General features: G+C 36.8%; 1 pseudogene; it reads right to left on the reverse strand.

The window, feature by feature from the left end:
• Positions 1-2776: 2776 nt before the first annotated feature.
• LOC140803843 (probable U3 small nucleolar RNA-associated protein 11) overlaps positions 2777-21615 on the reverse strand; it is an 86801-nt pseudogene continuing 67962 nt past the window's right edge.

A 21615-nucleotide genomic window follows, 5' to 3' on the forward strand; every position in this document is an offset into this window, starting at 1 on the left:
CTTTATGCTAGCCAAAAAAATTCACAGAACTTTAAAATCAATTTACGCACTTCAGAAAGACAAAAACCACTACAGAAAACATAAAGGGCTAACAAAATTCTTGAGTTGAAATAATTTAACCGTGAAACAGCGAAGGTTATCGGTACAGAAAAAAACAACGGATTTCTTTGGTATTTACACCAAATTCAAAATAATTATTAAGCACATAAGACTCGCCTGTGGAAAGCGGTGAAGGCTTAGGGTTTAAAGGAGACACCAATGCAGAGAATATTGATTTGATGAAAAGTATCTTATATTGTGGCAAAAAAATTATTCTAAATTAACTAAAATTCAATCGTGCAAATTGGCTTCCGGGTTGAGTGCAAAAACTTCTGTGAGACGATATCACGAATCGTATTTTGTGAGATGGATCTCTTATTTGGATCTTCCATGAAAAATATTACTTTTTATGCTAAGAGTATTATTTTTTATTGTTAATATCGGTAGGGTTGATTCGTCTCACAGATAAAGATTCGTAGACCGTCTCACAAGAGACCTACTCCTGATTGAGCATACAAATACACACACAACACACAAAATTATGATATCACAACAATAAAAAAACAAAATCTTGATATTATATTAAAAAATTTAGAAATAATTTTTATATGATTTTCTTATAATTAACTAGAATAATTACTTAAATATGATAGTATTTTATTATTTCAAATTTATGAAATTGTTAGAGATGATATCATATTTTAAAAGATTAATTTGGTTTATAAACATAAAGAAATATTTATTAGCATATGATAATTATAGACGAACCACAAATTTTATAAAAATAGGCTTTGGCGATATTTTTTATTAAACAAAATAAATATTTTATCATTTGTTTGAGCTGATTTTTGTTACTTAAAAATTAGATAATGACATTAAATTTAGTTACTTCAGGTATCTTAATGTTTAATAATACTAATATCATTGTGCATGCAATTATTTGATTAGAGTTTCATTAATTTTTAGATTAAACTATGAAGACTGATATTGAAAATATTAATGATTCTTTTGTTATAGTTTGGAATTATTATTTAGATAATGAAAAGGGTAAGGCGACGGTTATAACGACGGTTTCGCGATCCGTCCCCGGAGGCTGCGTCGCTATTTTTGCGACGATTTTAAGAAATCGTCGACGGTTTATATAAAAATGTCGTTAATATTAGCGACGGGTTTTAAAAACCGTCGTTAATATTAGCGATGGTTTTATGAAAACCGTTGCTTATCAAATTAAAAAACGGTTTATTTAAATTGTCGCTCTATAGCGACTGTTTTGATAAAACCCGTCGTCTTTAAAATTAAGCGACGGTTGATTGAAAACGGTCGCTAACATAGTGACGGTAGAATACAAGACCGTCGCACATGGGCGACGGTTTGTGGAATTGTCGCAATATTAGCGACGGTTGATGAAAAACCGTTGCTTATATAGCGACGATTTTAATAAACCCGTCGCTATTATAGCGTCGGGTGTTAGTAAATTGTCGCTAAATTTATTAGGCGACGATTTTAACAAAAACTGTCGCTATATATCGACGGTATAGGAAAAATCGTCGCTATAATAGCGTATTATAGCGACGATTTTTATTTAAACCGTCGTCGCTACGCCTTCCGTTTTTTTGTAGTGAACCGCGCTATGAATGACAGTTGTAAGTTTATCCACTCTCAAATCCAAATCACGTTCTAATAACTTCACTACTCTATTCTTCAATTCTAAAGCCATCAATTTTTGTTCCTGAAGTAACAATCAATATCTCATCCAATAATCGGACAGCATAAATCTTCAATGGCTCATAAAAAAACATGGTCTGAATCTCTTTCAGCCGATACAAGATCATTTTCCACGAACTTAGGAATCTCTTTATTCGTGTTTAATAGTAGTTCTTGAACTTTCTTATCAAACCCATTAAAGTAAACATTGATCAACATCGAACTCAAGGCAGATTCTTGAGGCAGACCCCTGCCTAAACAAACCCCACCCAAATCAATGTTGACTATCTTACATTCAAACAACCTTTTTATCAAATCTATAAATGCCTTATCTTCAATTTTATCACCCAGTATCAAAAACAACTTATCAATATGGCCAGAACTAAATAATTCACGATCAAATTTAACAATAAATCACCAACTTGGGTTCACCACCGAATTATTTAAATACCAAATCGATGTGTGGCGGCCCAAGTTTGCTCGCTTGTCATAGCAAAAGGTAGCAAACCTAAAAACTTATGCATAAACCATAAAACTTGTTTGAACTCTCTCCAAAGTAACTCTTTTATTACACATATATCTAAATAGAACATATTTTTAAATGTTAGTTTTCTAAATATTTATATATATATATATATATAACATTCAAAACAACACTCTATTTTCCCACTTTTTTCTATTATATTTTTATGGAAAAGAATTTTGACAATGAAAATATAAACTATAAACCTTACACACATTATTGTAGTTCTTCGCAGTAAAATTTGATGGATCTGACTGCTCTAATGGCAGAGTATTTTTGGGAACTTAAAAGCATGAAATATCACTATATCGGTAACTATATCTTTTTCATTATTTATAATATTATATTATTATTTTATGTGATATAAAAATTTTCAGTCACACCATAAATTCAACATGTGTTTTTTGATTCGATCACCGGTCCGGTTATGAAGGTGATCCGGTTATGAAAACATTGAAGTATATTTTTGTTTCCAACATCAGTCACAGAAAAATTATGTTTCAACGTTTACGGTTGTTCCGATTAAAAAATCACGCAGTTTCCACACAGTTACGAAAATTTTGCTTCCCAGATGACTACAGGATATTGTTGCACGTCCCCTCCTCAGGTTCTCATTCAAGAAATCTTCGTTATATAAGTATTCTATTCAACGTTTCCTTTCCTGTCGCCATTTATACACGGGTCTTGAAGTGGGACTAACCATTTCATCTTCACGCACTTTGCGTTTCTTACCCTTTTTCTGCACCAATGATGCATTAAAATGATTACACAACAGCGAAAAAAGGAAAAAATGAAGCGTATAACGTACTCCCTGAAATATTGATACATGTAACTCTTTCTGCATAGACATATCCGTGTATATTTTCTCTAGATCTTTTAACCGTTTTTTTCTAGCCTCTAGCTCTCGATATGAAGAATCTGTCTTCCTGCATGTTGGCCATGTTTGTAGAACCCGAAAATCAGATTACGTATAAGCCATGCATAATTTATATTATTTAAATTAAAAATGAATTTTTATGAAAATATGAAGTGTTTTATTTATTTTAAAAAGTAGATGTTTAGTTTCACCTTTTCAGGATAAATACGCGAGGTCGGACCGGAGTTTGGATATTTGAGATAAGATTAATAATAAGACAAATATTCCTAAATTTAATTTAAGTCAAGAAATAATTTAATTTGAAGAAAAAGAATGTTTTAGGATTTATTAAATTAATGAGAGTCAAATTAGTAAATAAATTCTATTAGGTTCAATATTTAATTAAAGTTTAAGTAAAATGTGTAAACAATTGGGGATGAACTAATATAGGGTAAATATATTCAAGAAATTAAACATAGCATTTAAACATTTAAATTGAGGTCATGTATGCCATGCAAAAGTTCTAAGCAAGATGCTAAACTAAATTAATTTGTTAATGCATTAAAATAAATATAATGAAGGTTTAAAATCTTAAACAATTAAAATGCAAGGTTTAAATAAAAATATACAATGCAAATTAATAATAATGACCAACATTTAAAATATTTCAAAGGTTGATAACTCTCCATTCAAACTATCTCTAATTACACTTCATGGTGTATTCATGTCCTATTCTAATTCTCTAATTAGTAGGAAATTTAAAAGCAATAAAGCACCTCATTTCTCCCCAACTAATAACCTAGCAAATGAATGAGACCATGCAGCAAAGAAATGAGAAAAACCAACGGCAATAAGGAGTGAAGGAGAAGCAATTCAAACCCATTCAAATTTACCACTAAATGTTTTTTTTATAGTGCATTCATTTCCCACTTTTAAACTCCATAATTAGGGGTAATACATGCATCATAATTCTCTTTGAAGCTCTTCAACCCCTTTATGCTAGCAAATAAACGTGAATAACAACAAGAATAAGAACAAGTAATCGGCAGCAAGGGGAATCAAAAGAATTTCAAAATCCATTCCACATCTTGACTTGTAACTCCCAAACTAAATGCATATTATAGCACCTTTAACATCTCATTTATCATTCACCTTCATCATCTACACTTCCTATACCCCCTTACCTTCAAAATAAATCAGCAAAACAGCAGCTAGGAATCGTTCACAACAGCAGTAACACAAGGAAGAAAACTCAACTCCGTTCCGCCGCTCGTATTAGTTGTTTTGATTTGTTTTCTTCAAAACAAATTCCAGACATGTATATATTATTTATTTGCTCTTCAATCAAGCCATATTAGATATTTGAAACCATTATATACTCATGATATAAGCAGCAATTCCAAATTTGACAGCAAACATTCTAAAAATTTAACACAGCCTTCTCGGCCCTTGGTGTTCTGCCTTACGGGTGAGTTGTTTTGATGAATCTAGGTGGTTGCTTCGGTCAAGGCACACAGGGCTGCTTCTAGGAATGATTTAGAGTGTCTTAGGAAGTTATTGGGTCATTGGTTTCCATACATACACACAGAAATGCAGAAATGACAACAACTTTTTATTTGAGTGCAGAATGAGACACAGTTTCTGCCATTGAGTTGTTTAAGTGGAGTGTTCGAACCTTGGCTGTCCTAGGGACTGTAGCCATGGTTAGAACCCTCCCTTAACATGTCTAGGGTGTGACCAAATCGGTATTTACAAGCTTGGTTCAAGGAGCCATCAGATTTTTACATCAACAATGCAAGAGTCATTCGGTTTTTCCATTTTCAGATTCTGTGTGAGTGAGATTTCGGTTTTTGTGTGTTGGATGAATTGTGGTTGGCTCCTAGCCTGTGGCCATGGTTCATACAACTCTCCATCATGTCTAAAACGAGTCATGGTCGCTCAAATGGCCATTGGAACGATACAAGACAACAAAACAATGCAATACATCACACTATACAGAAATTGGCTTTCTCGGTTTTGAGCTGTGATTGTCCTAGGTGTTAGCTTGGTTTGTGCCTGGCTTTTAGCCCTTACCCATGGTCCAAGCCATGCCTTAGGATGTTGGTAAGAGTCCTTGGGCAGTGGTTCAAGCTCATAGTCATTTATTTCATGATTTTGACAACAAACAAGTAAACTGCTACTGCTACACTTTTCCAGCAGCTTTGAGCTTCGGTTTTGGTGCTTGTTTGAGTTCTTGGTTGGCTTTTAGCCCATGGCCTTGGACTGGACAATACCTTAATTAGTTAGGAAGGTATGTTTTTGGCCGTTCATGATTTGGTCGAGTTTAGAGGTCATACGAGAATTTACGGTGAAATGTGCCAAAATGACTCTCGAAAGAGTGTTTTATGCTTTTGGATTCCTTTCACCAATTTTCGTGTTTTGCAGTTCTTATGCATATTTTTCAGTATGTTTGGGGTATTTTTATCATGGTTAAACGTCGGTTTATTGTTGGTTCAGGTTGATACAATACCATGATTGAAAATCAAGTGGTTGGTCTTAATCGTCTCGTTTTTGGTTCTATTGTAAATTTTAATTCAAGATAATATTATTTGCATGTGTCACATATTAGAATTAAGTCGCAGCAAGCCTGGGACCGATCCAATTCATCCGGTAAAAATAATTTTATAATTATATTACGTGCATAAAAATATAAAATGTTTATTTTTGAGATATATGCTATATGTCTTGTGGCCACCTTATGCTTATGAGTTTGGAAGTCGGTAGGCACAACCGAGGACCTCTCCATCTGGTGACTTACGACCGGTTTACGATTATGTATGGGTACGGATATCAAGTCCAAGGGCTGTGGTGATCTCTACCGCCCAGTATACTGTGGTTTAGTCTAATCAGACGCTTACGTTATGTTATGGGCCACTAGCTTAGAAACATTATCTCTACCAGAAAATTATGATATGATATGACAGAGCTCTATTGAGAAAAGATTTTACGTATGATTTTCAGATATGCACGTAGTTACAATTATTCATGATACGTTTATCACCGCACACTTTATGATATGATATTTTTAAGTTGCATGCGATTTTACGATATATTTATTTGTTATTCACGATATATACATGTTGAGTCTTTAGACTCACTATACTTGATTGTTGTAGATATTGATGAGGCCGAGACCGCGGGCGGAGACCAGTGAGCGATCTTCGGACAACAGTAGTAAACCCGAGGATCTCATGTTTTAGTTTATGCACCTGTTATCTTTCAAACTCGATTTTAATATGTTGGATTATTTTTAAATTGTTGTTTGAAATATTACGTTGACTTCCGCTGTTATTTTTAAAGTTTAAATTATTTACCTGTTTATTTTATAAATGAGGCATGTTATTTATTTATTTAGAAAATTTTAATAATTCCGCAAAATTATGAATACGAAATACGGGCCTTTACAGTTGGTATCAGAGCCAATGTTTTTGTAAAGGGTTGTACTACTACTGATCTCGAGAAGCTCATGAAGTCACGTCTTCGGTCTGTAAGTTTTACATTTCAGCATTTTACTTAAAGTATGAATTATTTTAACAGCATGATTTCATGAAATATTCTACGTTCAAATTTTAATTATTCAGTAATTACTTAGATTTAAAAATAAATTATGGAATTATTATGGAATTATGCATGTTGGTTAAGTATGGGTTATGTATTGAACAGTATGCCTCCTAGACGCCTTGTTGGACGCCCGAGGGGTGGGGGTGGACGTCGTCATGAGGACGGTGAGGATCAGAGACAGGAGAGGAACGCACCTCCCCCCTCCCCCACCGGACATGAACGCACAGATGTTAGCGGGATTGACTCAGTTCTTCGCACAGTTCGCGGGGAACCAAGCTGCTATAGCCAGACCGGCGGGACCGGAGGCAGTCTATGTGTAGAACCCGTAAATTAGACTACGTATAAGCCATGCATAATTCTAGTATTTTAAATTAAATTGAATTCATTGCATGAATATTTAAATGCTTTTCTTTGAAGTTAATTATTTTAGCCAGCAGTTTAATTTTATTCTTTCAGTTATTTCAGTGAGGCCGGACTGAAGTTGGAGTTTAGAGATAAATTTAAGATTTAGAAAATATTTCCAGAATTTAATTTAGCTAGCAAGTAAGTTCATTTAAGTTAGAAAGGAGGTTTGAGGATTTAATTTAATTACTTGAGGTGAATAGGGAACAAATTCATTTAAGTTCCTTAATTAAGGGGTTAATTCACTAAATTAATTAAAGGATTTGTGAGGCTTTTAAGGGTTATTAATTTACTAGATAATCAACATTCCTCCCTTCATTTTTATTGAGGAATTTCGGCCACCCCTTAGATTATTAAGCAATTCCTTGCCAACTCATCACCCTTTGACCCATTCTTTGTTAAAGTTTAGCATGCAAGCCTTTTCAATTATTAACCATCCTTAATTAATTAATTAATTAATTAATTCATAATTATTATCCTTGTCTAGATAGCATGAGGGTTCGGTCACTACATTCTAGAATCACCCAACAAATCATTTGATGTCCAACAAGAATTCAAATTCAAAATGAGGGAGACTTGGTCTAGATTTGTCCCTCATATTTTGCACCATTCTCCTCACTCTTTTAACCACTATCATCCCCTCCCTATGACCGAAAATTAGAGAGCATTTCAGTGATAAAATCGTGGGGTTCATAGCTAGATACAAGAAGGAGAAACGGTAGCAAACAAGGTAGCTAGATCACACCACTCCTCCGCGCCGCGTCGTCGTCGTTTCGTTCGTTTTCTTTCAAGACGAAACCAGCCATGCATATATTATTCCTTGACTCTTCAATCAAGTCATACTATCATATTTTTATGTTTCATGATCAGCCTTTCATGTAAAAACCGAAATACATCAGCATTTTCAGAAAAACATCACATGCAGATTTTTTCGAATTCTTTGGCAGCTTCACGGTTTTCGCTTGTTGTGATATTTCAGGTGGATGGTTCGATTCCAGGCTCCCAAGGAGACATCTAGACATGTTCTAGGATGGATGAGGATCACTTTAGTCCATTATTTCAGCCCCCATGCTTGCTGGAAATTCGAAAATGACAGCAACTCCATTTGTGTCCATTTGTGTTCGAAAATTCAGTTTTGCTGTCATGAGGGAATGGATCGGATAATGGCTGCCCCAGGGGCCTATAGCCATGGTTATATCACTTCCCTAGCATGTCTAAGACGTGACTAAGTCACCCTTTTGGTGGCTTGGTCCATGGTGCATCGGTTTTTAAATCAAACGCTAGAACAGCCCCTCCCCTTCTCGGCCCCTTTGATTTTGACAGCATGTGTTGGTTCGAGTATGGTGGAACGGTGTGGATCTTGGTTGGCCTAAAGCCCTTAGCCACAGTTCACAACATGCCCCATGAAGTCTAGGTCGTGCCATGATCAATCAAATGGCCACTGGAACGAGTTGAGACGACAAGCGAAGCAAAAACCCCTCACGCGCGCAAAGGTGCTCTCGGGTGAATCTTTTCGATTGTTGCTGGAATATTTCGAATTGTGGCTGGTCTAAAGCCCATAGCCATGGTTCAAATCATTCCTTGGGATGTTGGTAAGAGGTTTTGCTCGGTGTTTCAAGCCCCAATGGCCATTAGCCTCGCAAACGACACAAGCAACCCAAGCGCAGCTGCTGGAATTTGTGTACAGCAGCTTGCTGTGTCGGTTCGGTGGCTCGTTCGAGTTCTTGGTTGGCTTTTAGCCTATGGCCTTGCACTGGACAGTGCACCATTGAGTTGGGAAGGTCATGCTTTTGACCGTTAGTCATTCGGATCGTTTTTGAGGTCGTACGAGAATTTACGGTGTGATGTGCCAAATTGACTCTCGAAAGAGCGTTTCACGTTTTGGCCTCCATTCACCTAGATTTCGACCCTCACAATTTTAGGAGCATTAATTCATCATTTTAAGCGCATTTTAATCATGACTATATGACGGTTCAGTGTTGGTTCGGGTTGGTTCGGAGTCATGATTAAATACGAAGTCGTTAGACGTAATTTTCGCATTGTTCGAACTTAGTTGCATAGCTTGGTCAAGTAAAAGTCATTGCATCTTTTTCATAGCATATTTAGGTCGCAGCGAGCCTGGGAATGATCCAATCCAGTTAGTAAAATAGTACAGGATTTTTCATTATGCCATTTAATTATATTACGTGCATAAAATTAGAAAAAATGCTTATTTTTGAGATTTATGTGATATTGCTTGTGGTCAATTCACTATCATGGGAGTATTATTTTACCCGGTCACCAGTTACCGATCAGTTCAGTTTGGTACCACCCGGTCTCCAATGACCGATCAGTTCAGTTTGGTACCCCGGTCGCCAGTGATCGGACAGTTCAGTTCAGTGCAGAGGCCACTTGCGTAGACCATAATCTCAACAGAAAATTATTACATTTTTAATTCAGTGCAGGGCTCCAAGGAGCAAACATTTTTACTACGATTTTTCAGTTCAGTTATGCACGTATTATAATTGCTCAGTACAAGTTATTTTTCAGTATGCCTCATGACATGATATTTTACCCCATGCAAAATTTACTATAGTATTTACTCGTTATCTAAGATATATGCATGCTGAGTCTTTAGGCTCACTAGACTTGCTTGTTGTAGGTACTGATGAGCATGGGGCCGAGGGCGGGGATCAGTGAGCCAGCTTGGGTCGGCAGTAGTGGCACTCGAGGACCTCATTTTCAGCACTTACCATTTTATGCAAACATTTTTATCAGTTGTTGAATATTCTTAAATTGTTATTTTTGCAAACAAATATTTTCTTCCGCTGCCATTTTGAATAACAAACTTTGTTTATCGGTTTATTTATGAATAAGGCATTTTAATTATTTTAAAAAGAAAATTTTTAATTTTCCGCAAATCTTCAAGCAAGGATTTATTAGGCCTTCACACTATGAGCGGTTCGTGAAGATGAGACCGAATGAGTTCACAGGGACGACAGATCCCATGGCTGCCGAGGACTGGATTAAGTCCCTCGAGGTTATCTTTGAGTTCATGGGGCTTGAATATGGAGATATGGTTCGATGTGCGACCTATCTGTTCGAAGGAGACGCTCGCCTATGGTGGGAAGGAGCATCAGTTGCTTTGGATTTGACTACTTTGAGCTGAGAGCGCTTCACAGAGGTATTATACTCTAAATATTTTACTGAGAAAGTGCGTTCCAGGTTGACCACAGAGTTCATGACCCTGAGGCAGGGAGACATGCATGTTACGGAGTTCGTCCGTAAGTTCGAGAGGGGTTGTAATTTTGTACCCCTGATTGCAAATGATGCGGGAGCCAAGATGAGGCAGTTTCTGAATGGTATACGGCCGATCTTATGCCGTGATGTTAGGGTGGCTGGCCCTACTACCTATGATGTCGCAGTTTCCAGAGCTCTAACTACAGAGCAGAGGACCAGCAGGACATTGAGAGGGATCGCAATCGTAAGCAACCATTTCAGGCACCGCACCGCACCGCCCTCCACCGCAACAGCACCAGAATAAGAGGCAATTCCATGGCCCACCCAGGAACAGAGGGCAGCATCAGCAACAGCAGAGACGGGCAGTCCCGAGGACAGTGGAGTATCCAGTCTGTGCCAGGTGCTCACGCCGTCATGCGGGGAATTGTTGTATGTATGGTTCGGGAAAGTGTTACAAGTGTGGTAGTACTGACCACATTTTTAAGAATTGTCCTCAGAAGGATCTGCCTACCCAAGACAGAGTTTTTGCTCTTCATGCCGCGGAGACTAACCCGGAGATGATGCTCTTGACAGGTACCTTAAATCTTTAAATTGTATTTGAAATTTAGTGTTTTGGGTTAAGATTTTGAAATTAGAATTTGTGATAGGATTGGATGTTCTAATCAGTGTTAATTACGGGAATTTAGGTTAGAAGAACTTCGACTTTTGCATGTCTATAAGCTTAGTTCTTGTAAAACTATTGGGTTTAGCATGATATTTTAATCTTTCAGGGAGAATTTTTATAGCCGGTTCTGCTACGAATGCCTTGATAGATTCGGGGGCTACTCATTCATTCATTTTTGAGGTTTTTGCAAATTTCCTCAATATCAAGACCATTGGGCTAGATATAGCATATTCCGTAGTTCTGCCTTCCGGAGAGGAGATGACGGCGACTAATTTGATCCGAGACATAGACCTCGAACTTCATGGTAATCTTGTTTATGCGGATCTTATCGTGTTGCCGATGCCAGAATTTGATATCATTCTGGGTATGGATTGGCTAATGAGGAACAAAGTTCTAATTGACTTCCAGCGGAGATCTGTTCTAGTCCGACCACCTGGAATGGAGCAATTCTTATTCGAACCAGACAGGTATTTTAATTTACCGCGTATGATATCCTGTGTCCAGGCTAGGAAGCTCATTAATAGAGGGTGCCAAGCATTTTTAGCTACTCTTGTATCTGTTCTCGAGACGCCCAAATAGTCAGCATCCGATGTTCCTATCGTCAAGGACTTTCTAGACGTTTTTCCTGACGACGTCACCGGTTTACCACCTGTGCGAGAGGTGGAATTTTCTATTGAGCTTATGCCGAGTACCGCGCCGATCTCAAAGGCACCGTATCGATTAGCACCGACAGAGATGGCAGAAATCAAGAAGCAGATTCAGGAACTTCTTGACAAGAAGTTCATTCGCCGAGTTTTTCTACATGGGGCGCGCCAGTCTTATTTGTGAAGAAGGATGGGTCGATGAGTGCATTGATTATCGGGAGTTGAACAGAGTTACAGTGAAGAACAAGTACCCACTCCCTAGGATTGAAGATTTATTTGATCAGTTGCAAGGAGCCTCAGTATTCTCCAAGATAGATTTGCGTTTCGGCTATCATCAGTTGCGGGTGAGAGATGTCGTTGTTCTCAAGACTGATTTTAGGACTCGTTATGGTCACTTCGAGTTCCTTGTGATGTCGTTCGGTTTGACGAATGCGCCAGCGATCTTCATGGATCTCATGAATCGCGTATTTCAGCCGTATCTTGATCAGTTTGTGATAGTATTCATAGACGATATTCTCATCTACTCAAAGAATGAAGAGGATCACAGCAGACATCTGACCACAATATTGCAGACCCTACAAAAGCACTAGTTATTCGCGAAGTTTAGCAAGTGCGAGTTCTGGTTAGAGAAGGTGGCATTCTTAGGCCAAGTTGTTTCTAGCAGTGGTATTGAGATAGACCCAGCAAAAGTTGCAGCAGTCAGAGATTGGGTTGTGCCGCAAAATGCATCAGAGATCCGTAGTTTCCTTGGGTTAGCAGGATACTATCGGAAGTTTATTCATGATTCTCCTCTATCGCAGTTCCACTCACGTCGTTGACAAAGAAGAATGCTAAGTACGTGTGGAGCGAGGAGTGCCAGAAGAGCTTCGATACTTTGAAGCAAGCTCTTATTTCAGCGCCAGTATTGGCCATGCCTTCAGGACCCGGAGATTTTGTTTTGTATACTGATGCTTCGAAACTCGGTTTAGGCGCAGTATTGATGCAGCATGGGAAGGTGATAGCATATGCTTCTCATCAGTTGAAGATTCATGAGAAGAATTATCCTACCAATGATCTAGAGTTGGCAGCCGTAGTATTTGCCTTGAAGATTTGGAGGCATTATTTGTACGGAGAGAAGTGTCAGATCTTTATGGACCACAAAAGTCTCAAATGCTTCTTTAAACAGAGAGAGTTGAATATGCGGCAGACACGTTGGTTAGAGCTAGTGAAGGACTATGACTGTGACATTAGCTATCATTCTGGCAAAGCTAATGTAGTTGCGGATGCGCTGAGCAGGAAAGTTGCAGTGATGGCTCATTTGAGGATTTCGAGACCTCTTCAGTATGAGATGCAGAGGTTTGATCTAGAGACATATCCTCGAGGTAGAATTCCTCGGTTATCTACTTTGACGATTCAGTCTTATCTTCTAGACCGTATTCGCAGTGGACAGTTAGAAGACGAACAGTTGGCTAAGTGGAGGCAGAGAGATGAAGCCAAGGACAGTATCATGTACACAGTTAGAGACGGCATTGTGAGATATCGAGACAGAATGTGGGTTCCTAGCGACGATTCGATTCGAGAGGATATTTTATCTGAGGCCCATATGTCATCGTACTCTATTCATCCGGAGAGTACGAAGATGTACAAAGATCTGCAGTTATTATATTGGTGGCCCGGAATGAAGAGGGATATCAGACGTTTTGTATCTGAGTGTCTGACATGTCAACTAGTGAAAGCGGAGCATCAGAGACCAACAGGAATTCTTAAGCCTCTTCCTATTCCCGAGTGGAAGTGGGAGAATGTTACGATGGACTTCGTTGTCGGCTTGCCGAAGTCAGTCAGAGGGTCGAATGCTATATGGGTGATTGTTGATCGTCTTACGAAATCAGCCCATTTCTTGCCTATTAAGACGAATTTCTCCATGATCCAATATGCAGAGTTATATATCCGGGAGATCGTCGGACTTCATGGTATTCCCGTTTCTATAGTGTCTGACCGAGATCCTAGATTTACTTCATCATTTTGTAGGAGTTTGCATTCAGCTATGGGTACAAAGTTGTTGTTTAGCACGGTTTTTCACCCACAAACAGATGGTCAGTCCGAGAGAGTTATCCAGATTTTGGAGGATCTTCTCCGTGCATCTGTTCTTGATTTCTCCGGGAGTTGGGAATCAAAGTTTCCATTGGTGGAGTTTACCTATAACAACAGTTTTCAGTAGTCTATAGGGATGGCTCCATAAGAAGCACTGTACGGTCGTAAGTGTAGATCTCCTATTCATTGGGATGAAGTAGGGGAGAGATCAGAGTTGGGTCCGGAGATTGTGCAGCAGGCCGCCAATGTAGTAGTAAAGATCCGTGACAGGATGAGGACTGCTCAGAGCAGACATAAGAGTTATGCGGATCAGAGGAGGAGATATCTAGAATTTGCTGTTGGTGATCATGTTTTCGTGAAGATAGCACCGATGAAAGGCGTCATGCGGTTCGGAAAGAAAGGAAAGCTCAGTCCGAGATTCATTGGACCATTTGAGATCCTCGACAGAGTTGGGACATTAGCATATCGTGTTGCTCTTCCGCCGAATCTGGCCGGAGTACACAACGTGTTCCACGTCTCTATGTTGAGAAACTATATGGCTAATCCATCGCATGTCTTGAATTTTGAGCCGTTGCAGCTCACTCCGAACTTGTCTTATGAGGAAAGACCAGTGCAAATTTTAGACAGGCAGGAAAAAAAGCTTCGGAACAAAATGTTCAAGCTAGTGAAAGTCAAATGGTTCAATCATTCGGAGGAAGAAGCTACGTGGGAACCTGAGCCAGAAATGAGAAGTCGTTATCCCGAGTTATTCGGTAAGTTTTAATTTCGGGGACGAAATTCCTTTAAGGGGGTAGAGTTGTAGAACCCGAAAATTAGATTACGTATAAGCCATGCATAATTTATATTATTTAAATTAAAAATGAATTTTTATGAAAATATGAAGTGTTTTATTTATTTTAAAAAGTAGATGTTTAGTTTCACCTTTTCAGGATAAATACGCGAGGCTGGATCGGAGTTTGGAGATTTGAGATAAGATTAATAATAAGAAAAATATTCATAAATTTAATTTAAGTCAAGAAATAACTTAATTTGAAGAAAAATAATGTTTTAGGATTTATTAAATTAATGAGAGTCAAATTAGTAAATAAATTCTATTAGGTTCAATATTTAATTAAAGTTTAAGTAAAATGTGTAAACAATTGGGGATGAACTAATATAGGGTAAATATATTCAAGAAATTAAACATAGCATTTAAACATTTAAATTGAGGTCATGTATGCCATGCAAAGGTTCTAAGCAAGATGCTAAATTAAATTAATTTGTTAATGCTTTAAAATAAATATAATGAAGGTTTAAAATCTGAAACAATTAAAATGCAGGTTTAAATAAAAAATATACAATGCAAATTAATAATAATGACCAACAATTAAAATATTTCAAAGGTTGATTACTCTCCATTCAAACTATCTCTTATTACACTTCATGGTGTATTCATGTCCTATTCTAATTCTCTAATTAGTAGGAAATTTAAATGCAATAAAGCACCTCATTTCTCCCCAACTAATTACCTAGCAAATGAATGAGACCATGCATCAAAGAAATGAGAAAAACCAACGGCAATAAGGAGTGAAGGAGAAGCAATTCAAACCCATTCAAATTTACCACTAAATGTTTTTTTTATAGTGCATTCATTTCTCACTTTTAAACTCCATAATTAGGGGTAATACATGCATCATAATTCTCTTTGAAGCTCTTCAACCCCTTTATGCTAGCAAATAAACGTGAATAATAACAAGAATAAGAACAAGTAATCGGCAGCAAGGAGAATCAAAAGCATCACCTTCATCATCTACAATTCCTATACCCCCTTACCTTCAAAATACATCAGCAAAACATCAGCTAGGAATCGTGCACAGCAGCAGTAACACAAGGAAGAAAACTCAACTCCGTTCCACCGCTCGTATTAGTCGTTTTGATTTGTTTTCTTCAAAATAAATTCCAGGCATGTATATATTATTTATTTGCTCTTCAATCAAGCCATATTAGATATTCGAAACCATTATAAATTCATGATATAAGCAGCAATTCGAAATTTGACAGCAAACATTCTGAAAATTTAACACAGCCTTCTCATCCCTTGGTGTTCTGCCATACGGGTGAGTTGTTTTGATGAATCTAGGTGGTTGCTCGGTCCAGGCACACAGGGATGCTTCTAGGCGTGATTTAGAGTGTCTTAGGAAGTTATTGGGTCATTGGTTTCCATCCATGCACACACAAATGCAGAAATGACAGCAACTTTTTATTTGAGTGCAGAATGAGACACGGTTTCTGCCATTGGGTTGTTTAAGTGGAGTGTTCGAACCTTAGCTGTCCTAGGGACTGTAGCCATGGTTACAACCCTCCCTTAACATGTCTAGGGTGTGACCAAATCGGTATTTACAAGCTTGGTTCAAGGAGCCATCAGATTTTTACATCAACAATGCAAGAGTCATTCGGTTTTTCCCTTTTCAGATTCTGTGTGAGTGTGATTTCGGTTTTTGTGTGTTAGATGAATTGTGGTTGGCTCCTAGCCTGTGGCCATGGTTCATACAACTCTCGATTTAGTCATGATCGCTCAAATGGCAATTGGAACGATACAAGACAACAAAACAATGCAATACATCACACTATACAGAAATTGGCTCTCTCGTTTTGAGTTGTGATTGTCCTAGGTGTTAGCTCGGTTTGTGCCTGGCTTTTAGCCCTTAGCCATGGTTCAAGCCATGCCTTAGATGTTGGTAAGAGTCCTTAGGCGGTGGTTCAAGCCCATAGTCATTTATTTCAGGATTTTCACCACAAACAAGTAAACTGATACTGCTGCACTTTTCCAGCAGCTTTGAGCTTCGGTTTTGGTGCTTGTTTGAGTTCTGGGTTGGCTTTTAGCCCATGGTCTTGGACTGGACAATACCTTAATGAGTTAGGAATGTCATGTTTTTGGCTGTTCGTGATTTGGTTGAGTTTAGAGGTCATACGAGAATTTACGGTGAAAGGTGCCAAAATGACTCTCGAAAGAGTGTTTTATGTTTTTGGATTCCTTTCACCTATTTTCGTGTTTTGCAGTTCTTATGCATATTTTCAATATTTTTGGGGTATTTTTAATCATGGTTAAACGTCGGTTTAATGTAGGTTCGGGTTGATACAATACCATGATTAAAAATCAAGTGGTTGGTCCTAATCGTCTCGTTTTTTGTTCTATTGTCAAGTTTAATTCAAGATAGTATTATTTGCATGTGTCACATATTAGAATTAAGTCGCAGCAAGCCTGGGACCGATCCAATTCATCCGGTAAAAATAAGTTTATAATTATATTACGTGCATAAAAATATAAAATGTTTATTTTTGAGATATATGCTATATGTCTTGTGGCCACCTTATGCTTATGGGTTTGGAAGTTGGTAGGCCAACCGAGGACCTCTCCACCCGGTGACTTACGACCGGTTTACGATTATGTATGGGCACGGATATCCAGTCCAAGGGCTGTGGTGATCTCTACCGCCCAGTATACTGTGGTTTAGTCTGATCAGACGCTTACGTTATGTTATGGGCCACTAGCTTAGAAACATTATCTCTACCAGAAAATTATGATATGATATGACAGAGCTCTATTGAGCAAATATTTTACGTATGATTTTCAGATATGCACGTAGTTATAATTATTCATGATACGTTTATCACCGCACGCTTTATGATATGATATTTTTAAGTTGCATGCGATTTTACGATATATTTATTTGTTATTCACGATATATACATGTTGAGTCTTTAGACTCACTAGACTTGATTGTTGTAGATATTGATGAGGCCGAGACCGCGGGCGGAGACCAGTGAGCGATCTTGGGACAGCAGTAGTAAACCCGAGGACCTCATGTTTTAGTTTATGCACCTGTTATCTTTCAAACTCGATTTTATATGTTGGATTATTTTTAAATTGTTGTTTGAAATATTACGTTGACTTCCACTATTATTTTTAAAGTTTAAATTATTTACATGTTTATTTTATAAATGAGGCAAGTTATTTATTTATTTAGAAAAATATTAATAATTCCCCAAAATTATGAATACGAAATATGGGCCTTTACAGTGTTTCTATACACGATTAAACTAAACTCCTCAACCACAAATTCTAGTCTAACTTCCTCGATGTAGAAGAGAAACAAAAGTAATATGAAGGCCTAAAGCCAAGGAGAGATTGAAAAGAAATTTGGAAATCAACCAAAGCAAAACTCATCAAAAGGAAAAAGATTTGTGCACGGCGGACACATAACCAACCATTTGATTTGATAAAGTTATGTTCTACAAGAAACAGAAAAGTCATTTGGAATAAAAATAAATACCCAAAATCAAAGTAGAAAGATACAGCATAGAAAAAGGATTAAATTTTAGGAAAATGCAGAAACGATTGCCAACAAGCAAGACCATTTAGGGAATATGATAGACATACTTACTTGGCGTTGAGGGATTCGTTGGATTTCCACTGGGGTCGTTGTTGCACATACTAACATGAATTTGCATACTTAACTCGCATAACTTAACGTAGAAATCATACTTACTCTCGAGTTCAATCATTACTTAGGACATTCTAAAATTCCCCATGACACGACCTTGATAATCCTTGCACTAAACCATGACATCAAACCTCAAAGCATGCTAAAATATTTCCCCCAAAATATAGTGATATTTCATGCTTTTAAGTTCCCAAAAATACTCTGCCATTAGAGCAGTCAGATCCATCAAATTTCACTGCGAAGAACTACAATAATGTGTGTAAAGTTTATAGCTTATATTTTCATTGTCGAAATTCTTTTCCATAAAAATATAATAGGAAAAAGTGGGAAAATAGATTGTTGTTTTGAATGTTTTATATATATATATATATATATATATATATATATATTTAGAAAACTAACATTTAAAAATATGTTCTATTTAGATATATGTGTAATAAAAGAGTTACTTTGGAGAGAGTTCAAACAAGTTTTATGGTTTATGCATAAGTTTTTAGGTTTGCTACCTTTTGCTATGACAAGCGAGCAAACTTGGGCCGCCACACATCGATTTGGTATTTAAAGAATTCGGTGGTGAACCCAAGTTGCTGATTTATTGTTAAATTTGATCGTGAATTATTTAGTTCTGGCCATATTGATAAGTTGTTTATGATACGGGGTGAGAAAATTGAAACTCGACAATAGAACCAAAAAAAAAACCTAACAATAGGACCAACAATGAAACTATTAGGACCAACCCCTTGATTTTCAATCATGGTATCATACCAACCCAAACCAACATTAAACCGACGTTTAACCATGATTAAAAATACCCCAAACATACTGAAAAATATGCATAAGAACTGAAAAACACGAAAATAGGTGAAAGGAATCCAAAAACATAAAACACTCTTTCGAGAGTCATTTTGGCACCTTTCACCGTAAATTCTCGTACGACCTATAAACTCGATCAAATCACAAACGGCCAAAAACACGACTTTCCTAACTCATTGAGGTATTGTCCTCTCCAAGGCCATGGGCTAAAAGCCAACCAAGAACTCAAACAACCCCAAAAACTGAATCCCATAGCTGCTGTCAAAAGTGCAGCAGTGGCAGCTTGTGTGTATTTGTAGTAAACTCTAAACATAATTGACTATGGGCTTGAACCACCACCCAGGGACTCTTACCAACATCCTAAGGCTTGGCTTGGACCATGGACAAGGGCTAAAAGCCAAACATAAACCAAGCCATTACCTAAGACACTGAAACATCCCAACCGAGAACTCAATTTCTGTGTAGTGATATGTATTGAATTGTTTTATTGTCTTGTGTCATTCCAGTGGCCATTTCATCAACCATGGCTTGATCTAGACATGATGTAGTGTTGTATGAACCATGGCTATGGGCTAGGAGCCAACCATAATCCAAACCACACTGAAAACCAGAAATGCATACACCCAGAATTTGAAGAAACCGAAAGTAACTTGTTTGTGGTTGTGAAATTCGAATGGATCTGTGACTCAAGCTTATAAAAACTGATTTGGACACATTCTAGACATGATAAGGAAGGGCTCTAACCATGGCTACAGTCCCTAGGATAGCCAAGATTCGAACAACCCTTTGAACAATCCAATGACAGAAACTGTGAACCCAAAATTCTGTGCTCATAAAAATGTTACTGTCATATCTTTGTTTGTGCGTGTATGGATGTAAACCAATGGACCAATAACACCCTAACACACTCTAAAACATTCCTAGAAGCAGCCATGTATGCCTGGATTCGAGTAACCCCCTGTCAACAACATAATACACTGAACCGTGAAGCACATATCATTGGCCGATAAGCTGTACAGATTTTTTTTAAGAGTTTTGCTGTCAAAATGTGTTTTGTCACTTGATTTATGAACATATACTGATTTAAAATAGCTAATATAACTTTATTGCAGAGCAAAGGAATAATATATACATGCCTGGAATTTGTTTTGACAAAAACAAATCAATACGACGAGTACGAGCGACGGAACCGAGTTGGATTTCTCCTCTTGTTCTCCTACTGTTTTGCTGTTGTTTTCACTATTATTATCTGCTGGTTTTCTACTATTTTTCGAAGGTAAGAGTATAGGTTTGCTAGCCAATGAAGATGAGTGTTATTGGAGGTGTTTAAGGTTCCATAATATACATTAAGTTGGGAGTTACAAGTGAAGGAGTTGAAGGAATTTGAATTGTTTCTACTTCTCTCCTTGCTGCCGATTTTCTCTCATTCTTGCTGTTGTGTTTCTGTTAATTTCGAAGGTAAGGGTGTGTAGGAAATGTAGGTAATGAAGATGAAGGTTCAAGGGGTGATAAAGGAGTCTTGAAGTGCATTTAGTTGGAGGTTACAAGTCAAGAATTTGAATGGATTTTGAATTGCTTCCATTCCCTAGCTGTCGTTTGTTTCTTATTATCTCTACTGCATGTTCACGATAATTTTCTTAGGTAATGGTTTGAGGAAAAATGATGTGGATTATAGTTTTGAATTTACCAATAACTTATTGAATTAAAGGTGAGTAATGGTATTCATTTTAAAGGCCAATGAGGTGACTAGAATGAATTTACTACTCTTTTGAATTGTCTTAACCAAATTTATTACTTATTTGCATGGTATATTATTATTTAAACCTTGTATTTTAAATTCTTAAGATTTTAAATACTCATTATACATATTAGTGAATTAACACATTAATTTAGATTAAACTCTTGCATGACTTTGCATGGATTCACCTTTAAGTATTTAAGTACTATGTTTAATTTCTTGAATATATATTATACCTAGATTAATTCATCCCCATTTATTTACATATTTTAATTTAAGCTTTAATTAAATATTAACCTAAAAGAATTTATTTAATAACTTAGCTCTAGTTAATTTATTAAATCCTAAAACATTATTTTTCATTAAAATAAATTATTCCTTAGCTTAAATTAAATTTAGGAATATTTTTCTTATTATTAATCTTATTTCTAATCTCCAAACTCCGGTCCGGCCTCGCGTATTTACCCTGAAAAGATAAAACTAAACATCTTCTTTTAAAATAAATAAAACACTTCATATTTTCTTAAAAATTCATTTTTAATTTAAATAATAAAAATTATGCATTGGCTTATACGTAATCTGATTTTCGGGTTCTACAAAACATTTCCTTGAACGATTTTTCATTCATCTCAGGTAGTAGCGAAACTCTATCAAAATTTTCGAAGTTTTGATTTTTTTTTTATTTTGTACTAACATTTTTTCCTATTTATTTCGTAGATTTCCTCGTCGGTGCGATCTTCCAGCATTATGTGAAGCTGCATATCTTCGCGCAAAATCAGTTTTTAAAGTTTTTTTTTTACAAAAAATTTAATACATAATTTTAATTTTTGCGTATTAGTTATTTTTTATGGATTTTATT

This window comes from Primulina eburnea, chromosome 10 (assembly GCF_022965805.1).
Source record: "Primulina eburnea isolate SZY01 chromosome 10, ASM2296580v1, whole genome shotgun sequence".
NCBI lineage: Eukaryota > Viridiplantae > Streptophyta > Magnoliopsida > Lamiales > Gesneriaceae > Primulina > Primulina eburnea.